This window comes from Falco cherrug, chromosome 2 (assembly GCF_023634085.1).
Source record: "Falco cherrug isolate bFalChe1 chromosome 2, bFalChe1.pri, whole genome shotgun sequence".
Taxonomy (NCBI): domain Eukaryota; kingdom Metazoa; phylum Chordata; class Aves; order Falconiformes; family Falconidae; genus Falco; species Falco cherrug.
In genome coordinates, this window is record NC_073698.1 from 74052659 (window position 1) to 74070520 (window position 17862).

The following is a 17862-nucleotide window of genomic DNA, read 5'->3' on the forward strand; positions in this document are numbered from 1 at the left end:
CTGATTAAGATTACCTAAAACTTATGCTTTAAGGCTGTTGATGCATGTTTTTCAAAGCCCCCATATTTGATAGTAAACAATGCAGAAATGTATTAAGGAATGACAAAATAAACCATATAGGTAAAATAAATTTTAAAGGACTGGGTAGCTGAAGAGTCAAAACAGCAGTACCATCTACATTATTTTTTCCAAACTTACCTTCATTTCAATGCTTGTTAAATCCTGGATAACCTATGCATCATTCGGGCTGAGAAGCAGGATGGATCAGCACTGGAGAATGTCTTGATTTAGGACGGTAATGAAAAATTGATTCAAAAGACTTCCCTTTTTGCAGGACCCACCCCCTCAGAAAAGCCCATTCCCAGCGCTGCTTCCCATCATGGGACTGAAGCACCCCTCTGAATAAACAAACATTAGCTGGAACTTTACGCAAATTCTTCAAAACACCATGAAAGCGGCACACCTCTGGATGACTAACTCAGTGGTCAGATCTGTTACTGGTTTTTCTCTTTTTTTTTTTTTTTATTTTCTCTGCATATGGAAGAGTAAGTTTTCAAAACTTTTTACATGTTGTAAAGAGCTTTTACTTTTTAAGAAAAAGTCAGATTATAGAAGAAATTCAATCACACAGTGCAAGTGTTGGTTATGAAACTAAAATCCCCAAAAGATCATACCCTTATTGCCATTTTTCTCCTGGTTCTTCAGTGGCTAATAAACATTTTTCATTGCACACCAAATTAAAAACAAAACAAAACAAATACAAACTAAACAGGTAACGAAAAGTCACAGAACTAACAGAGGAAAAAAACCAAACAAATCAAGCTTACATTTTGAACAGGTATGACTGTCTTGTTTACTCTTCATATCTGAAGCTTTGCCAGCCTAGCTTCTGAAATTGTCCTACTTTTACCTGGTTTACTTTGTAAGTGAGCTTAGTTTGCAGTTACTACACAGGCAATTGCAAGCCATAGCAGCATGTTATGAGTGGTATTCTGGGAGATGTGACTACCTTGATAATAAGTAGGTTTGAAATCAACTTGCCACTTTATTCATATTAACTGATATTTTCCATTCCAGCTTTCTACCTTAAGCTGAGTTTAGAGAGGGAATAATGGAAATAACTGTTTGGTTTTTTTCTGGGAATATGGTTTGGAACAGATATGCCTCTTTGTTCACATTAAAAAGTTTATTCACTAAGAATCTGACCACAGGTTTAGGTGCAAAAATGAACCTAAGGTATCAAGAACACATTTTTTACTGCCCTTTAAAAAATTGCCAAATTTGGACAACCTATTTTTCAAAAGTCTTATTTCACAAGCACTGCTACAAAAGTCTGAAGAGATCAAGGAATACATTTTCTTTCATTTAATAACTGGTGCGATCCCTTCCAGAGCATAGAAACTGTTTCTTCTGCTTTGCTTTTCCCCATCCTTAGCTACCTGGCACGCAGCAGAGAAATGCTGACAAAGGAAGGATCCCATGCACCCCCCTTGCTCTGATGGCTTAAGTGAAGTGGTAGAGACCTAAAGATCTTCATCCTCACCCCAGGCAGACCTCGTTACAGTGAAGTATGGAAATATTTTTATTCTTTCAGTATGTATGTTAAAAATACATGTTTAAAAATATCCAAACAAACAGAAAAAGACCCCAACCAAAGAAATACAAAAGCCCGATGGAACATTTCAACTTCCTACTAGTAAAGCCTTAAAAACTGTTGCATTGTGTCTTGGGTGTATACCATGTGTTTCTTTTTTTTAATAACATATTTTTTGCATGTGATTACTGTGACTGTTTTATATCCAGGTTTCCCTTATACATAGATTCAATAATTTAATCTTGGCTTTAGATTAGAAATGAATGTATTTAGGTCCATATGTTATTTTATTGTTAACATTAGATAATGCAATTACACAATAAAAGGCCAAAGCAACAGCTTTACTTCTAATGCCTTGAATCCAATTGTTCCCTTGTTCTAGAGTTTAACATACATGAGTTGAAGGTGAGGATGTACAAAAAAACTACTTTTATAACAATGAACTAAATAAAGGGAGGTAAGTGCTTCCTGAAAACTTTGACTATATTTAGAAGTATGTTGTATTTAAATGAGAAGAGTGTGGCTTAGAATTTCAAATCCAGTGTTAACAGTATTAAACCTGACCACAAGCTTAGTACTTATTTTTTAAAATATAGAAAACTTATTTCCCTATAGTGTCTCCTGCTTATTAGCAAAAAATGTAAATTTTATCTGTTTCTACATTGTGTGTAGTTTCTACATTGAATTGATGACAGCAATTGTTTCTTCCTGTTTTCTGATACCAATAGCATAAAACGTACCATTGCTGACTTCAGAGAAAAGCCATTCATTACCTCGTGGTATGTTTTCTAGAGTTTTCTTAGAATTTTAAATAATGAAGGATAAAAAGGAAGAAAGCTACACCTCAAAGATTTATTTATTTACTTATTTACTTATTTTCCCCACAGACAGTTAATTTACCAAGAAAAGCTAGAATGGTAGGTATCAATACTTTCTTCCATCCTTATAGACTCTCACACTGGATTCAATAATAGTTACAGTTCATTAAAGTGGTGCATTGGAACCATATATGGATCAAAAATGCATGTCATATAATTAAAAATATCCATAAGGATAATGCACTATGCAGTACTTTGCCCGGCATTATCTGCCTGTAGAAAGTAATGACTGCTAACAATCTGTAAAGCCAGTGCTCTTAGTACTTAGCAGCCATTTCTTTTGTAGTCATCTGAACCCTGTGTTGAGCTAGTTCCAGCGAAGTCCCATGCCTGTGATTAAAGGACACGGGGTTTCCCTTCTCAGATTTCCTCGAAGTCTGGTTTGTTGTGTTAGCATGACTACTGTTTGTAATCATGTGCTGGGGGCATTTGGGGTGCTCTTTAGTTCCACCTCAGTTTGCATCAAGAGAGGAAGAGTGGAAAATCTCTTCGTTTGCTTTGCACTGATATGAAAATGAAATTTCAGAGATTTGGGCTGTTGAAAATGAAGTGTTTCATTGCAAAAGGGTAGTGAAGCAAGCTTGAAGGAAATCAGCAAGGTAAAGGGAGTGTCCTGAAATTTATATGAGTTAGTTAGCAAATGGGAATTTTGACATCACAGTTTTTTACTGCAGTGACTAAATTACCACCATTTGGGTCTCTTAATCCTGTTTGGAAGCTGTTTTCATGTTTCAGTTTCACATAATAGGGATGGCAGCTGTCCATGTGGCCTTCTACTCTGTATCTGCAGTCTCAAAATGTAAAGTTTCTTTAGTTGTGGATTACTTTTGTAACACTTTTCAAACTAGATAAATGCATATGTACATATATCATCAATACAAGGCTTGCCAGAGAAAGCAATTTCTTGGAGAAGATGTCTCTCTGCTATCCAAAAATTATCAGCTACAGCAAATTGCCATCTGTTGACAGTGAAAGTAAACTTCAGATACAATGCTTCTGTTCTAGTTTCTCTGCTTTTTCACATCTGTAAAGGTTAATATCAATTACAGTCAAATTCTACATGCGAGATTTATGAGACAGCGGTGTGGAGGTCTGGGGTACACTGTGGGGTATGCTGGCTTTGTATTAGGGTGGGAAAGAGCCCTGTAAAGGAGTGCAGTGCTGTATAGGCATGCTCCTTCTCAGCTAATCAGGAGGAATCAGTAAAAGGTTTGAATTATAAAGGTATTGCTGATAGTATTGTAATTACAAATCCATTAGACTAAACAGACCCATTTAACACCTGCCTTAGGATATGCACCACTTTTAAGGGGGGAGAGAAATGGGAGGGAAAGGGGGGGGGGAAACCAGACCCCTAATCTTTTCTGAGTGAGGTACTGAGGCAGAGAGGTATGATACAAAATTTCCAAATCACACCAGAAATAGCTGAGATAGCTAGGAATTGTTACAATTCTGAAATTTCCATTTTAAACTTTGTGAACTACATAGAAAAATTCAGAACACGGATCAGGAGCTAGTACCTCGTTATACACACAAATTCCTTCTGGGGTGATGGTCAGATCAGTGATGAATCGCAATTGTGATGACAAGCAGTCTAAGAGACTAAGGCTTGAAAGAATGAAGGAAGAGACTCATGTCACCTTCAGATAGACCCATACAATAAATCTGATAAATCACACTGTAAACTGCTTTGATTAGATCTCTGTTGATTACAATTGAATTTCAGATCCCTAAAATTGTTACAAAGGCTGTGTCTGCTCCCCCTGTTTAGATAAAACCTTTTAAACCAGGCAGATTGAAAAAAGAAATGGGCTCTAAATAAAAGACATTTTTTCATTCAATTTCTTTAATGAAGCACTGTTAATTTCTCTCCATGCTTCCTCTATACAATTCATTTACAAATGCCCTTCAGAATGCTTCATTCTATTTTCCTTCCCAGTTGGTACGCAGAAGAAATTTCAGGTGCTCAAAAATCCTTGTAACATCTTTAAACTTCAAGTCTTAATTTGCATTCTTCCACCATTAAGACCTAGGACTGGAACTGGCAAAGCTTCTGTTGATTCACAAATGGTTATTAAAAGACTGTTTCCTATTTAGATTTCCAAAGATATCGTAAAGTGCTGCCTTCTACATCCTCCATCTGATTTTTTCAACTCACAAACTGGTATTCGATAAGGAGTCTTGACACCCACAAATCCATGGGCTCCAATGGGACGCACCCCTGAGTGCTGAGGGGTCTGGCAGGTATTATTGCTAAGCCACTCTTCATCATCTTTGAAAGGTCATGGAGGACAGGACAGGTGCTGAGGACTGGAGGAAAGCCAATGTCTTTCCAGTATTCAAAAAGGGCAAGAAGGAGGACCCAGGAAACTACAGGCTCGTCAGCCTCACATCTGTCCCTGGAAAGGTGAACAAGTCATCCTGAATATAATCTCTAAGCATGTGGAGGAAAAGGAGGTCGTCAGTAGTCAACATGGATTCACCAGGAGGAAATCATGCTTGACCAACCTAACAGCCTTCTATGATGGAATGACTGGCTGGGTAGGTGAGGGGAGAGAGGTGGATGTTGTCTGTCCTGACCTAGCAAGAATTTGACACTGTCTCCTATAACACCCTCATAGGTAAGCTCAGGTAGTGTGTGTTAGATGAGTGGACAGTGGGGTGGATTGAGAAATGGCTGAAGGGCAGAGCTCAGAGGGTTGTGGTCAGTGGTGCAGAGTCTTGTTGGAAGCCTATAGCTAGCCATGTTCCTCAGGGGTCAGTGCTGGGTCCAGTCCTGTTCAACTTATTCATCAATTACCTGGATGAAGGACCGAGTGTACCCTCAGCAAGTTTGCTGATGATACAGAACTGGGAGGAGCAGCTGACACACCAGAAGGCTGCGCTGCCATTCAGCGAGACCTGGACAGGCTGGAGAGTTGGGCAGAGAGGAACCTGATGAAGTTCAACAAAGGCAAGTGTAAGGTCCTGCACCTGGGGAGGAACAACCACATGCACCAGCACAGGCTGGGGCTGACCTGCTGGAAGGCAGCTCTGCTGAGAAAGACCTGTGAATCCTGGTGGACAGCAAGCTAACCATGAGCCAGCAGTGTGCCCTGGTGACCAAAAAAGCCAGTGGGATCCTGGGGTGCATTAGGAGGACTGTGGCCAGCGGGTGGAGGGAGGCAATCCTCCCCCTCTTTTCTGTCCTGGTGAGGCCACATCTGGAGTGCTGTGTCCAGTTCTGGGCTCCTCAGTTCAAGAAAGACTGGGAGCTACTGGGGAGGGTCCAGCGGAGGGTTATGGAGATGCTTAGGGGACTGGAGCATCTCCCTTCTGAAGAAAGGCTGAGAGAGCTGGGCCTCCTTAGCCTGGAGAAGACTGAGAGGGGATCTTATCAATGCATGCAAATATCTTAGGGTGAGTGTCAAGAGGATGAAACCAGACACTTTTCACCAGTGCCCAGTGACAGAACAAGGGGCAATGAGCACAAACTGCAGCACAGGCAGTTCCATCTGAATATGAGGGAAAACTTCTTTACCTTGAGGGTGGCAGAACAGTGGAACAGGCTGCCCAGAGAGGGTGTGGAGTCTCCTCTGGAGAGATTCAAAACCTGCTTGGATGCGATTCTGTGCAGCCTACTTTGGGTGAACGTGCTTTAGCAGGGGGTTAGACTACATAATTTCCAGAGGTCCCTTCAACCCTGACCTTTCTGTGATTCTGTGATTCTGCAAGTCTTCTAGTTTTACCATGCGGCACCCATTGCCTAACCAAGAAAGACAATAGGTGCAGATGACATTTTAGTGCAGGCAACTAAATTGGTATCCTTTAATAAGCCAAATCTAGAGGGGAAAAAAATCTATCCACCTTCATGACACTCCTCCCCTACGAAATTCTGGTTGCCCAAGAGCACAATAGTGAAGAGCAGCATTTACCACCCAGCTGAAAGAAAATTTACTCATCACCAAACATTCTGATATAAAATTCCCCAAAGCCAGGCAGAAGGAAAATGTCTATCCATATGTCAAGTGCAAGTAAATATATGACTTGTTTGTGAAATAGCTTTTGCTAATCACAGTTCCAAAACATGTCAACCTCTTCACAATTGAACCATCCAACAAAATGATTGTCATTGGCCACTTCACCTAGAGAGATTTTCAAATATTTATTCTGTATTAGAGAAGTATACATTTCTAGGAGCTCAGCACTCTTAAATATTGGTCAATTTTGATAGTTGTGCTTGTTCAGAGTTCTATTTCCTTACTACTAATCTGGACCTCAGCAACAAAAATTCTTCTATTGTGTTCTTTTGGCCTCTCAGACTCCTGTCAGCAAGAATACACTGAGCAAGAAATCACACTGAAGGGCAGCGAGCGGTGTCTGTCATGACACGGCTGAGGCATTGCCATAGCTCAGCTTGGAGCAACCACTACACATTACACATGCCTCTTGAAGCCACTCTGTTCTCAACCAAAAGACTGACCTATCTACATCAGTAAAAAAACATCAGCAAATACTTTGATAAAATCTTAAAATGTTGGACATTTAACAAATTGATTTATTCTAAATTTTAGAAAGTTTTGTAAGAAGAGCCTTCTGAAATCTAAAACTTTGCCTAAAAATAATTTGAGAGTTCAGGTAGGGGTTATTTTGCATTTTCTCAGTGAAGGGTTCTTGATTTTTCTGACTAAACGATAAATTTTTCTCTTGAGAATTACTGGATAGAAAATAAAGTGGAGGAGAAGCGGTTAAAGTCTGTCAGTCAGAGGAGGGCAGCTCTAACACAGCCCTGGCTTCCTTGGCAGAGGACGAGGTGACAGTGTTTGCCTCTGGGAAGAATGTGAGAGAAGGGAATTAACCTTGCCCAAAGTTTAAAACAGGAATGCTGTTAGGACCTACCTTTGGCAGAGGTTCACAACTGTTGCAATCCATCCATGATTCACTCCTGCAGTCCCACAAGAGGGACACACACTTTTCTGACAGAGAAGATGAGAAGATACAGCCCTCTACAGTGCAATTTCTAACTGTGAAGCTTAGGTAATTCCCCATTTAGCATGCTGGAGAGTCCCAGAGACATGCTTCTTGTTCAGAGGTCATTACTTAAAGCTGTAGCTTTCGCTGTGGGTCAAGCATACGTAACATTTCCAAATCTTCTGCACTCAGTCCAATGTTACTTGCCCCACAGATCAGCTTACTCACCTCCCTGTGTGCAACCAGTTCAGCTGACCAGTAAATCAGTCAGATCCTGTTCAGGCCCAGACACTACTTCCTTTTCCAACCCTTAATAGTGTGCTTGATCATGCAGAAGTACCATCTCTCTTGACGCAAGAGAACTCAAAGTTTACCCAGCTGAGTTAGGGTTGTCATGACTGTGCTCCCTGCGTTAAGCTGAGTCACTATTTTAGCCTCATCTCTTTCATTTTATCTGAGGTGTGTGTGTGGCTAAATATTTTTCCTCCTTTTAAGCAGTTGTTTCTTAGGTTAAAACAGGTTTATTTCTGAAGAATCACCATAAGTGTTCCAATAGCTGGAAAAAACTAAGGGAATGATAAACACTGCAAACATGATAGAGCTAGCTAATTTGTAGTAGGTAACCTCACCACTGAAACTACCGGTACCAGGTATCAGCGGACGAGACATTTGCGGCACTGTGCAAAGATCTATCTCTGGGTCAGGAGGATAAGATTTATCTGTCATTACTTAGGTATCTGTCAAAGATCCTTAAGTCTGGGCTCATAACCTTGGGTTCCCTTCACAGAGAACAAGGATTAATGAACTTGTCATGTTGTCTGTTAAAGGTTTGATCTCATTCCATAAGGCAGAACAAATGAATTATGCCCTACATAATTCAGAGTCTCGCCCTTTTGAATGAGACTCTGGATCAGACTTGGATATGATTTTTAGATGGTTAACATTACAGATGAATCCCACTCTGTGCTTTGGAATTACTTTTCCAGTAACAACTGACCTGTAGATATCTTAATTAGGATAGCTTTGGGAAAATAGCTCCATGCTTAAACCAAAGCCTCTTTTGGGTACATTACATGAAGAGTATTCAACACATCATCTTCTCCTGAAATTGCTAGTAATCTGTCTTAGCTAGGTCATTATTTCTGATAAGCATAGTATTTAAGTTAAGGAGCAAGAAGTGTCCCTGCTTACTCTGACCTGTAACTATTTTGCTGGTGAGAATGCCTATTTGCAGGTGACATCCCAGAGCAAGTGTTAAGCTCTAGCTCAATTTTAATTCACACTTCTGTTTATTTTAGGAAGAAAAAGCAAAGTGCCTCAAACTTATTTTAACATGCATTGGGTGTAGGTGGCCTGATGTGGTGACAGGTCTGGCCAGGACTGCAGGAGTGGCGCTTGTGAGAAGATTCCAATGACTGTCCTGTATCCTATTCCAGCCAGCTCAGAGACCCACGGCAGGACACAGCTGAGCCCAGCAGCCAAAAAGGTCGTACCTCTGGAAAAAAATATTTAAGAAAGGGGGAGGAATGCTGGATAGAGAGAGGAGGAGGGAGGAAAAAAAGTGAGAAAAATCAGAGGGAACACCAAAGTTAGAGGAGGAGGAGGAGTTGGAGATGCTTCATCATGGAGCAGAGATTCACTCCAGCCCTGGAAGGACCCATGCTGGCACACAGAATAAGCATGAGGAGGAAGGAGCAGTGGAGATGAACCGGTTTTGTATTGACCATAGCCCCCCAGTCCCCATGCCCCCATACCACTTGGGGATGTAGAGGGGTATAAAGGGGAGCGAGGCAGAGCCGAGGCAGGGGTGGGAGGAGGCAGGTGTTTAAATATTGGTCTTTTTATTTCTCACTACCAGTATCTATTTTAATTGGCAATAAATGAAAGTTAATCTTCCCTGTGTTAAGTCTGTTTTGCCCACAGTGGCAACTGGTAAGCAATCTTTCTGTTCTTTTTTCAGCCTATGAGCTCCAATTCCTTTTTTTTTTTTTCCAATTTTCTCCCCCTGTCCTACTAAGGAGGCGTAGCGAGCAACCAACTGAGTGGGAGTTTGCCTGTTAGCGAATGCTAACCCACCACAGTATTGCCCCAAAATATGGCTTTTAAGGGATTTAGACCATATACTGCTACAGAAGCAAATGACGTTTGCATCTGGCATGCATACTTTTACCTTATCTCACCTAGAGTTACCAGTACCTGCAGGAGAAATTGCTGAAGAGGTGCTTTTTTCCAAACCTAGTCATTCTGCTGGATGAAAGACTGACATTGATTGTCTCCTGTTAGATCAGACCTATGACCAACCGTCTAGGTATCTGACATGTCCTGTTTGAACAGAAAAAACTGTGATCAACAGGTCAGTAGGGAAAGCCACTAAACCTGAGAAAAACGTGTCAGTGTGATGAAGATGGACTGCAGCTAGGCTTGGGATTTTTTCTGTTAAAAAATAGTTTGGGAATGTTTAATGCTGTAAGTAATTATGGGGGGCTTTATGGATGTAGTAATGATAACGCAGAACACATTATTGTTGTAAGGTTGTAACCTAATCTCTGGAGGAAATTTGTTGTCTTCATTTGTCACATGACAACTGCCAACCCATTCAACTTTGCTATACAAGGACTACATTCAGACATGCCTCCTGTAGAGGCTACTGCCAGAAGTGTTCAGGGTGCCTGAGTTTCTCAAAGACTGTCAAGGCCTTTTTAGTTTTTCTTTGCATGTGATTTGGACTGAGTAAGTGTTATCACTAAAACAAAGGCTTTGTGGTAAGAGGGGACTGTCAGAGTTTGAAGCACAGGAGAGTCACCAAGCAATTATGTCTTGAAGAGCACCACGGCTATCTTGCCACTGCTGAGCACCATCACCAGGTGTTCCTTATACACTAGGCTACCAGAAGAGGTCCTAACGGCTCCCTGAATGTAAGTGCCATTGAAAGAAACAAGGTCTCCTTCAAGAACTTACTACCTGCACTGTACCCATTTATGTCTTTTTGGAATAATATCCCACTGCTGATACAGCAGAGTGGGTATCAGAGAGGCTGAGGCAGTCTCACAAGGTCAGCAGCTCAGGGTGTGCTGCTTTACAGCTAAAAACAGAGTTGCTGTCACAGAGAGACTACATATGGGTGGAAAGGGGTACTAATAACTATTCAATATTTAGTGTTTTAAAAGTACTGCATCTTTTCTGAATATCTCAAAGGAAAAACTACACCAACTTGAAATACAGAGGGTAAATAGTTGCTAAGAAGACTTGAAAGAAAAAAGAAAAGCAAAACTAGCTAGGATAGTATATCTCACAAACTGGAACAACAGAGCAATGAGTAAGGTACTTCTAAGAAGAAAATCGCTATAATGCAAAACCTCACTAGAAAGCAATGATTAGAACATGATAAGTACAAGTTTACCAAGAAATACAGAAAGATACAGGAAGAACACCATTCATTTACTTCCTTAATATTTTCTTACACAATATTCAGCGTAACCTAATGACTGAAGAACCTGAGCACAAATCTCTGCAAGTCAGAGTGTAACAGTGATTGTATGGGAAAGAAATTAAAGTGCTTATGTTACTGCTGTAAAACTACAATTTCAGACTGATGCATATTACCTTTCTGGGAATAATCAGATGATTGTCATTGCAACTTAAAAGGCAAAGGACTTCTGGAATGAAGAAATGTCTTTTAAGTGGAGATATTTATATGTGTACAAATCAGATTCAGCTATCATTATTGTCAATGAAAGGAAATACACTCTGACAAAACAAAATTCCTCTCACCCTGTTCATTTTCACCCAGAAAATATCCATTTCTCTTCACAGAGACTGAAGGGAGCACAGAGTCAAGTAACTAAAGTATAGATGACTACAATATGCAGGTTTAAGCTGCATTTCAGAAATTAATCCCATCCTTGAAGCCTTGTTTAACATTCACAGTACAGAGCTATAATGTGTAAGATGACTGTAAGCAAAAGCATGATTTAGCCTGGTCAATCAGCCTGCCTGCAAATTCAGCATTGATGTGCTTTTTGACAGTATATAAATGTTAACAGAAATTATGTTGCATTAAAAAGGTTTAAGAGTTTTAATTCTGGCAAAAATAAAATAAAATAAAATAAAATACAATACAATACAATAAAATAAAATAAAATAAAATAGGTAGAACCAGGACTTAACAATGTCTGTAGCTGCAAATCTTTCTTTATTTAAACTATATCAATTTTCCCACTTTTTAAACAACTTGTTGTATGTGGAGAAAAAGAGTAAGGTGAAATGTTAACACCACAATAAGCATTCTATTTGGTTGGAGACTGGATTTATATTTCAAATTGTGACAGACTCCAACATAGATTATTTCCTGATGAAGAGCTCAAACCGAAAATCCCAGTCCATTCTGCAATGAATACATTAAAGATGTTTCTTTTTAAATACTATTTCCATTACTACCTGAGAAAAAATTAGTTCAGCACAAGAGCCCTTATATGGTACAAAGTTTTGCTCAACATTATAGTTTGATCTGGAGACCTTTGTTCTTACCCTGACAGCTGCAAATCTATAGCACCAGATGTTTCCATATTTCTCTGCTTTGATTCACAGGCTGAAACAAATAGCTCAGGAGCATGAGCTCTGGAGATTGTTTAATAAAATCATGTTTTATAGAATCACAGAATAATAGAATGGTTTGGGTGATAAGGGAAATTAAAGGTCATCTAGTTCAACCCCCTTGCCCCGAGCAGGGACATCTTTCAGTAGAGCAGGTTGCTCAAAGACACATCCAACCTGACCTTGAACACTTCTAATGATGGGGCACACACAACTTCTCTGGCCAACCTGTGCCAGTGCCCCACCACCTTCATCATAAAAAATGTCTTCCTTATGTCCAATCTAAATCGACTCTCTTTCAGTTTAAAACCAGTGCCCTTTGCCCTGTCACTACAGACCCTGGTAAGAAGTGTCTCTCGGTCTTCCTTAGAAGCTCCCTTTATGCATTGAAAGGCCACAACAGTGTCTCCTCAGAGCCTGCTCGTCTCCAGGCTGAACCACCCTAACTCTCTCAGCCTCCCTTCAGAGGAGAGAGGTTCCAGCCTTCTGACCACTCTTGTGGCCCTCCTCTGGAACCCCTCAAACAGGTCTTGGTCTGTCTTGTACTGCGAACCCCAGAGCCGGACGCAGTACCTCACGTGGGGTCTCATGAGAGTAGGGTAGAGGGGGAGAATCACCTTCCTTGACCTGCTGGCCACACTTCTGCTTATGCAGCCCAGGAGGTGACTGGATTTCTGGGCTGTGAGTGCACGTTGCCGGCTCATGCCCAATTTTTTGCCTGCCAGTATCCTTAAGTTCCTCCCTGCAGGGCTGCTCTCAACCCGTTCATCCCCCAGCCTGTATTGGTACAGGGGACTGCCCCAACCCAGGTGCAGGACGTTGCACTTGGCCTTGTTGAATTTCATGAGGTTTGCATGGGCCTGTTCCTCCAGCCTGTCAGTGTCCCTCTGGATGGTGTCCCTTCCCTCCAGCAAATCAGCTGCCCCACTCAGCTTGGTGCCATCTACAAACGTGCTGAGGGCGCGCTCTATCCCACTGTCTATGCCATTGATGAAGATGTCAAATAGTACTGCTCCCAGTACAGACCCCCGAGGGACACCACTTGTTACTGGTTTCCAGGTGGACAGCAAGCCATGGACAACTGTAAATCTTTGGATGTGCATATCCAGCCAGTTCCTTATCATCTAGCAGTCCATCTGTCCAATGCTCTCTCTCTTTCAGTATCTGTTCAGTCAAGAGGCAAGAATATTGTGGGGGATGATATCAAGGGCCTTACAAAAGGGTTTTATATAGGAATGATTTGAAACTCTATTTGGAATGTGTGGGCAGAAATGCCCAGCATAGTTAAACCTGTATCTTTGAGTTTAATGCATTGAGTGGCCCAATGCTGCTACTTAGAGAAAAAAGTACACCTTTTTTTTCTGAAATTATGATATGTTTTGTCAGTATTTGGAGGGAGAAGTATTAAAGAAGAACAAAACAAGCACAAATGAAAAGGCATAACATCTGTGTAAGGGATGACTGAGTGCAATCAAGCGAAATTAAGCCCTCTGAAAGCTAATGTGGCCTTCATTTTGTACACAGGTAGTACCTTGCTGCTTTCTGGGCCGATTCATCGGTCTTTGTTTCTGTTATTTGGGGAGATTCTCGAAGTGGCCACATGATGGTAGCCTAGGATCACAGACAAGCAAGCTTAATCAGGAAAGTAAAGGAAACGGGGTGAAAAATTACTTCTTGGAAGCTGAAATCAAAGCAAACTTCAGGACCAATGAGATGTTCCAGCCACACAGTGAATGGCTGAGCTATATTTCAGCTTCCAGGCAGTGTAATATCCACGACAGAGCTGTCTAGTGTACCTACTAGATAGCCCTATATATCGAGATAATAATAGATGTTTGGAGCTCTGCCGTGTTATGGGCAAATCTATACCTTGCAAACTTCTGCTTATACTTTCCTTACCACGTGAGGTCACCATATCATCAGGTGCAGTTGCCTGCCATTTCCCCTTTTATTCTAAAGGCCACAATAGGAGTAAAAGTCTTAAACAAATCCCCTTGCTACAATCTCAAAGTGTCTTATTAATTAGGAAAACAAATAGCTTTTACTATATGCCACAATCAAAGGAAACGCAGGGCTTTGGGCAAAATCAGCTGATTCTATAGTCTGAGGACACCTACTGGTACTTGCAGATTTGAACCAAATTCAGCCAATGGACTTTTAGCCCTGTTTCTTGGAAGGGTATAAACTCTGCTTGTAAGATTTGAAGCATAGCTTGGTTATGCAAAAAAGTGATAACTGTGTCTGTGTTCTACAGAAAGGATCATTGGTCCTGAAGCAAGCTTGGGGTTCAGGCAATTCTACTACACAGACATGTATATTTGTTGGTGGAATTAAAAAAAATTAAAATAAAAAAATAAAAGCAAAACCCAAAAGCAAAAACCAGTTCTAAGCTGTACCCAAGTTGCTAATATCACTTGTTTTCCACCTCTGATACCTCACATAAAAGATGATAAATTTTAAAACAATTAAGCCAGAGAAAGAAAAATAAAAATGAATTATACACTTTGGATTATCAACTTCTTCTTGGCTATAATAGCAATGTTCCTTCTTAGCATTAGCTATGAAGAAGACTAAATGCAAATCTTTGAATCTTTATGTTTTAAATTGAAGGTTACAAAGCTAGTCATATAAAGCTTTACAATTAGTCTGGTTTTAAGAAGAATACAGATTGACCCAAAAAGGCTGTGGTAATATGTGCTGGTCTAGTAAAGGATACTTTTAGACTACTCTGTCATCCAAGTCCCCTCCCTTTCAATAAACAAACCAAATCATCCCTCGGAGTGCGCAGCAGCTAAGGGGAACATCATCGTCAAATTGATTGGTTTGGTGAAAACATGCATGTCTAGGTCAAACACTCATTATGAGACTGATTGACAAGACTGGGATACAAACGTAGTACCCCAAATCCTCTGCAGAGGCAATCTTAGGCATTTTGTAAATTTTTATGAAGTCATACATTCCATAGATTTAGTTAAATTACCTATACTGAAACTGATAAGATTTTCTTTACTCCATAAATATTGAAGGTTTTAACTTTTTCAATCTGTATGAAAAATGTTCATAATTAAGGAAATTCACTTGACAATAAATTAAGGCTTTTATACCAGTGCAGTTTCCTGTATCCTAATTCACTGTAACACATCATGACCCAGCTTCTCCAGTACTGGGACTACGGGTTCCAAGAATAATTCTGTTCTGAGAATCTGCAGATTCAAGACGTACAGAAGCTGAGTAAACACAATAGTGTCAGCACTATATTTATCCTCTAGCAGGACTCTCAATTCCTCTACAGAGCAGCAATCAAGATAACTAAGCTTTTCTTCTGTCCCATTTCCTGTTTTATGAAGACAATACTTGCACTGAATAAATGCACTGGCCAATAATTCACAAGGTCTCTCAACCTTCCAGACATTGCCATAATGCAATTTGTCAAACTTTTGGTGCAATTGTGGAGACCTCTTGTATTTACCTGCTGTTTATGGGCATCCTTGAGGCAAGTATTCTTTTAAGATCTATAAACAGCCATATAATATAGCTATTCTCCGACCAGGAGCACTATCGTTCCACATGCTTTGGCATGCGTGTGCATCAGCCCCTCACTTGTTTCAGGAAGGTGTTTTCTCTTGCTGAAGGGACTTCAGCAAGAAGCAGCATCAGCTTTGAAAGACTAAACAAATTCTTTCTTCTTGCTGACATCCCTTGGCTTTCTCAGCAGTTTTCTCATCCTACTAGGCTCAAAGAAGCTTTCTTGATTTCTATTTGAAATCACAACATTAACCTTCCTTGGTTATCTTGTGAAATGTTTTATGCAATCACTCTCAGTTCTAACAGGTAGCCATCACTGAAAGCGAAACAAAACCTAAACCATAAAACCCTCCCGATATCAACCTCACCACTGGCAATGTAACATTTGTTTTTCAGGGGAAGCTTTTTACTGGAAGACAAACACACTTGCAGTGCCAGGTTTTTTGGAGGAGCTCACATTAAGTCTCACAGAAAGCAGTTTGCTGAATGATTCACACCTCTGAAAGTGAGTGGAGCATTTATTTTCTTTTGTCATTGGATTCTTTCCATTGCTATATTGTCATGATGATTATGCATATCTTCTGGCACATTCCCACAAGCTTCAATGAAAAATCCCCCTGCAGAGTCTTTTATGCAAACTGGTACTCTTTAGAAGGAAGGGAATAAAAAAAGTGTGATACTTTCTCTTAACTCAGAAGAAAGTGATGACTGCCCTCACTTACATACTGCATTACTTCATCTGCTGTTATACCACAATACATGCATGACCATCATCCATCTACCTGTGTTTTCTGTTTGTTGTACAAGAAACAGAAATCAGGAAAAAAAGGAAAATAATTACAATTTCAGTCAAGTCTCATACCTCTGTAACTGCATTAGAGTAGCTACTGATTATATAATTTGCTCTGTTTCCCTTATTTCTCTCTGTTTCTACTCTAAACCTTTTGACCTGTTTTGCCAGCCAAGCTACCCCTTTAAAGTGCAGCTTTACAGTGAACTTTCACCTTTTAGCCATTCATTATTGCAGGGAAAGCATCCTAGCCAGGGAAACTTCACAATCAATGGGTGGTGGAAGAGCACATTTTAAAACTCTTCTCTCCTTGAGGCCTTGCCAAGGAGAGATTTCTACCATTTCATTTGGAAATTAATTGGAAGCCTAAACAGGGCTTGAAAACGAGTTCTTTCCTGAAGTAAGCAAATAGCCCAGCATTCACGGAAGTTCTCTGCAATACAGACAGGCACCACCAATTCTACAGTCTGAGCTCAAGGTAGAAATCACAGGTGAGTCTGTCCTAAACCTTTCCTCAGCTTGTGGGAGAAACACTAATAACATGAAACACCTGTAGTAGCTGCATCCATTAAGAAAGAATGTTGTTCTGTGGACCCTTGCAGAGGTTTTAGGGAAAGCCATACCAGGTACGTACTTCCCAAAGCATCCCCTTCCCACACACATGATCAGGCTGCAGAAATGCTGATGCAAAAGAGAAATGTAATAAAACTGGTGCTTTCCCTTGCAGCAGTAGACTACCACTTGATGCTTGGGTTTTTTCTTTATCTCATCAGTAAACAAATCATGAGTAACTTGCAGGCTGGATTGTCATGAGAACACTTGTCTTACAAAGTGTTACAGCTCATCTGGTGCCAGCTTGGCATCTTGCCACAGGTGGTAGGGAGGCAGAGGTGGTTTGACTGAATTTTGTCTAGTCATTGCAAGATGTCATATGTAATGAGATTTCCTCGGTGGCCAAATGGAGAATGCACACTAGTCCCAAGGTCACTAATTATCTTTTGTTCTGCCTGAACATATTAATATAAAACACACCTCACAACTTGATGGTTACCTTTCTGTGCACCATAGAACAATGAAACAGTGCTGAAAATCTTGGTTTCCTTGAGACCTGCCATTTGGTCAGAAAGATGTTTGTACCTTGCTTAGAACTCTCATCATGAAGTCCCTCTTGTTTCTATTTGGCAGTTTCACTTATTTCCTGAGGTTAGGTCACGACTTTTGGGGTTTAATTGCAAACAATTCATATATTGTTTCAGGAAAGAAGTAGTGAGTGCAACTTACATGCAAGTTCACCAGTTACCACATCTTGGAGTTAAATTAAATAGTAAGGTCTGAACCTTACTTGCAAGGACAAGTTCTTCATCTGTCACTGCTGACAATTAAAACATCCCTAGTTTTATCCTGTGTGATCCCACTCTGCTCTTTTCATGAGTGGCTTCACCCAAAGGTTCATGTGTTCAATGATAGACCACTAGTGATGCCTATGGTTCTGGATCGGGTCCCATATTTTTTATCGTGATTGGCATGCAGAG

General features: G+C 40.4%; 1 protein-coding gene across 6 annotated transcripts in view; it reads right to left on the minus strand.

Annotated features, from left to right (window-relative positions):
• LOC106631141 (interleukin-5 receptor subunit alpha-like) overlaps window positions 1–17862 on the minus strand; it is a 45995-nt gene that overhangs the window by 20636 nt on the left and 7497 nt on the right. For 2 of the 6 annotated variants that reach the window (XR_008730920.1, XM_055702213.1), the window contains exon 1: window positions 199–466. The gene's annotated coding sequence lies outside the window, so the exon portion shown is untranslated. Of the gene's footprint in view, window positions 1–198; window positions 468–7350; window positions 7377–17862 lie in introns of those variants that run through there. The other 4 variants (XM_027804500.2, XM_055702212.1, XM_055702214.1 and 1 more) reach the window with 4 other exon arrangements.